We start from the raw sequence: 4,967 nt of genomic DNA on the forward strand, positions 1-4,967 counted from the left end.
TTGGTTGAGTGAATGATGGAAAAAGCAGAGAACAAAAGTGGAAATAAATAAAACGACTCAAAAAAAAAAAAAAAAAAAAAAAAAAAAAAAATTGGAATTCAAGCCAGACCTAGTAATTCATCCCAACTACTTAGAAGCCTGATGAAGGGGGACCACAAATGAAAGGTGATCCTGGTAACTTAATGAGACTACCTGAAAATAAAACTTAAAAGGAGTTGGGGATAGTCCAAGGTTGACCATTGCCAGTAAACATGAAACATTTTTCAATACTACAAAATAAAATATTTTGAAGAACCCAAATAAGGGAGAATAATAAAAATCACGGCAGAGGGGCTGGTGAGATGGCTCAGCGGGTAAGAGCATCCGACTGCTCTTCCAAAGGTGCAGAGTTCAAATCCTAGCAACCACATTTTGGCCCACAACCATCCTTAACAAGATCTGACTCCCTTTTCTGGAGTGTCTGAAGACAGCTACAGTGTACTTACATATAATAAATAAATCTTAAAAAAAAAAAAAAATCATGGCAGAAACAGTGGAAACAAAAAGTGGAACAGGAGCTGGGCGTTGGTGGCGCACACCTTTGATCCCAGCACTTGGGAGGCAGAGGCAGGNGGNTTTCTGAGTTCGAGGCCAGCCTGGACTACAAAGTGAGTTCCAGGACAGCCAGGGCAATACAGAGAAAGCCTGTCTCGAAAAACAAAAACAAAAACAAACAAAAAAAAAAAGTGGAACAGGAATAATTTTTAAATGAATTTGTTTTACAGGTATAAAATTGACCGGCCCTTGGGCATACTAACCAAAACAAGACTCAAATCAACAAAACCACATGAAAAAGAAAACATTACAACAGATACTAATAAAATCCAGATGATCATTACGGAAGACTCTGAAAACCTACATTTATGCTTGGCAGTGGTGACACATGCATTTAATCCCAGCACTCAGGAGACAGAGGCAGGCAGAATTCGTGAGTTTGAGGCCAGCCTGAACTACAGAGAGTTCTAGGATAGCCAGGGCTATGAAAAAAAAAAAAAATTCCTGTCTTGAAACAATTTAAAAATAATGGAAAACCTACATTCTGAAAAGCTAAAGTGGATAAATTCCTAGAAACATGACCTACCAAAATGTAAATCAAGCCTTATAATGAGAGCCAACAAGATCACACTATGGGTTAAGATGTCTGCTGCCAGACTTGACAACCTGAACTTGATCTCCAGAGCCTACATTGTGTGGAGAGGCTGGGGACCTCAACCTTCTGCCATAGGGTTTCTACTGCTGTGATGAAACACCATACAACCTAGGGGCGGGGCAGAGGATTATTTGGCTTACTCTTCCACATCACTGTCCATCGAAGGAAGTTAGAGCAGGAACTCCAGCAGGGCAAGAACCTTGTGGCAGAAGCTGATAGAGAGCGAGAGGATGCTGCTTACTGGCTTGCTCAGCCTGGTTTCTTAGAACCCAAACCACCAGCCCAGACATGGCTCCACCCATCATGGGCTGGGCCCTCCACTTTGAATCACCAATTAAGAAAATGCCCTACAGGCTTGATTACATAAGGAAGCATTTCCTTAATTGAGATTCCCTCTTCGAAAATGTCTTTAGCGTGTGTCAAATTAACATAAAACTTTGCAGCCCAGTCCCTACCTGGAGATAGAGGAAAAGCTTTAATGCACAGCTGTAGCCTCTAGCTATTGCTGAGAGGCCCAGCCTTGTTCAAGTGTTTCATGGCTTATATGGGGTTAGGCATTCTCATAATCTTGTGACCATTTTAGGATGGTCTTTATCCTTTCCCCCAAAGGAGATCCTCCCCCAACCCTAGCTAAGCAAGTTTAATAGAGGCTGAAATTTGCAGGTTCTAGTTAAGATAGTTTTATCTTTAGCAAACGGAACTTGCTATGTGAGGAGGAGCACATGTCACCCTTTTCTGAAGGCACAAGCAGGTTTACAAAACCAGGTTTACAAAATCAGTGGTTGGTTCAGGTCAGAGCCAGTGCTTATTGTCTTCTTATTCATATGTAAACTTACATTTCCTAAGGAAGCTTGTTCATCAATCAAGTAAGCTGCTATAGCCCTTAATGCTTTCTTTTTGGAGCCAATTGATTTCATAGAATCTTCATTAGAATTCTGCATTAGAATTTCATATAAGCATTAGAATTCTGATGCATCGGGAGCCAGACATCCAAGGGTTCTCCTGCTGTGTTAGTGGTAGGTGGGTTCAGAAGTCAATATCATTTGTAAGTTTATAACTTCTGTGAAATAATGAATAGGTCTGGGATGTTTAAAATGCAAGGTGGAAATAGCAGACTCAAAATGATCTGGAGGAAAGGCCTTGCTAAAAATGTCAACCAAGTCTCCCAATTTCGGTCTTTTAGCAGTTTAAACACATCTCTGACCACGGATCTATTGGCACTGCACATCATTGCTCCTTTAAAAATGCAGCCCTTCCTTCTCTGCTCTTCACGGATTTAGGCTTCTTCTGTTCTCCAGGACTACTTCAGAAAGGGAATCCACAAGGCTCTGTGCTGTTCTAAAACTTCATCTGCCTCTTTCCTGACCTCTATAGCTTGGCTAGACCAATCCCTGAAGTGTTATTTCTGAGAAGACAGTTCCTCCAATCCTTAGTGCTCCCAGTTCCATTGTTGAGGGGATGAGAACAGGAGCTCTTTTAATCCTGCCATGGGCTTCTACTCGTAAAGTGAGAGATTAAGTTGAGCTGTATCAGCTGTGGACTTGTGTAAAGTAGAGTGTAAAGTCCTGTCCAGTTAGGAAGGAAGCCTGCATTCCACACAGAGTACGACGGCCTGTCTCTGCCCAGTTTTTAACTAGAAACAACTCGGTTTTGTATCTGTCTAGAAGTCAGGTCAATGATGTGATTATATAACTTTCAACATTCCCATAAATACTTCTCCTAAGGCTTTGTAAACAACACAGAGCATGTATTTATAATATAACCTTTCAATGTGAGTTCTTGTACCCATTTCCCTTTATGGGAAGGTCCCCTACATCTAGGCATATGAAAGATGCTGAGCTCACTCTGCTCTTGGTATTTCTAAAAGTTTGGATGGCCTGTAGGCATAAATTTTTTACCATCTACTTTTTTTTCCCCTTTCTTTAATTGGTTATTTTATTTATTTACATTTCAAATGTTATCTCCCTTCCTAGTTTCTGCTCCACATGCTCCTCCACCTGCCCACCCACTCCTGCCCTAGCATTCCCCTACCCTAGGTTTCGAGCCTCCACAGGACCAAGGGGCTCCCCTCCCATTGATGCCAGATAAGGCAATCCTCTGCTAGATATCCAGCTTTGGTTGGTGATTTAGCTCCTGGGAGCTTCGGGGGGTCTGGTTGGTTGATATTGTTGTTCTTCCTATGAGGTTGCAAATCCCTTCAGTCCTTGCCCTCTAACTTCTAACTTCTTAACCTCTAACTTCTCCATTGGGGTGCCTATGCTCAGTCCAATGTTTGGCTGCCTCATCCACTTTTGTATTGGTCAGGCTCTGGCATAACCTCTCAGGAGACAGCCATATCAGGCTCCTGTCAGCACGCACTTTTTGGCATCAGCAATAGTTTCTGGGTTTGGTGTCTACAGATGGGATGGATCTTTATGTGGGGCAGTCTCTAGATGGCCTCTCTTTCAGTCTCTGCTCCACTCATTGTCCCTTCATTTTCTTTTGACAGGAGGAATTCTGGATTAATATTTTTTGAGGTGGTGTACTGGCTTGCTTTGTGTCAACTTGACACAGGCTCAAGTTATCACAGAGAAAGGAGCTTCAGTTGGGGAAATGCCTCCACGAGATCCAGCTGTAAGGCATTTTCTCAATTAGCGATCAAGTGGTGAGGTCCCCTTGTGGGTGGTGCCATCTCTGGGCTGGTAGTCTTGGTTCTATGAGAGAGCAGGCTGAGCAAGTCAGGGGAAGCAAGCCAGTAAGGAATATCCCTCCATGGCCTCTGCATCAGCTCCTGCTTCCTGACCTCCTTGAGTTCCAGTCCTGACTTCCTTTGGTGATGAACAGCAATGTGGAAGTGTAAGCTGAATAAACCCTTTCCTCCCCAACTTGCTTCTTGGTCATGATGTTTTGTCCAGGAATAGAAACTCTGACTAAGACAGGTGGGTAGGTGGATAACAGCGGGAGACTTTAACACCCCACTCTCACTAATGGACAGATCGTGGAAAGAGAAACTAAACAGAGACACAGTGAAACTAATGGAAGTTACAAACCAAGTGGACTTAACAGATACCTACAGAACATTTTACCCTAAATCAAAAGAATATACTTTCTTCTCTGCACCTCACAGTACCTTCTCCAAAATTGACCATATAATTGGACAAAAAACAAGCCTCAAACAATACAAGAAGATTGAAATGATTCCATGCATCCTATCAAATCTCCACGGATTAAGGCTGGTCTACAATAGCAACAAAAACAACGGAAAGCCCACATACACACAGAAGCTGAACAACAATCTACTCAATGATAACTTAGGGAAGAAATAAAGAAGGAAATTAGAGACATTTTAGAATTTAATGAAAATGAAGGCATAACATACCCAAACTTATGGAACACAATGAAAGCAGTGCTAAGAGGAAAACTCATAGCTCTGAGTGCCTCCAAAAAGAAACTAGAGGAGCATACACTAGCGGCTTCCTTAACACCACACCTGAAAGCTCTAGAACAAAAAGAAGCAAATACATCCAAGAGGAATAGATAGCAGAAAATAATCAAACTCAGGGCTGAAATCAACCAAGAAGAAACAAAGAGAACTATAGAAAGAATCAACAAAACCATGAGCTGGTTCTTTGAGAAAAATCAACAAGATAAATAAACCCTTAGCCAGAATAACCAGAGAGCAAAGAGACAGTATCCAAATTAACAAAATCAGAAATGAAAAGGGAAACATAACAACAGAAACTGAAGAAATTCAAAAAAGTTATCAGATCCTACTACAAAAGCCTATACTCAACAAAAC

This window comes from Mus pahari, chromosome 10, assembly GCF_900095145.1.
Source record: "Mus pahari chromosome 10, PAHARI_EIJ_v1.1, whole genome shotgun sequence".
Lineage (NCBI taxonomy): Eukaryota > Metazoa > Chordata > Mammalia > Rodentia > Muridae > Mus > Mus pahari.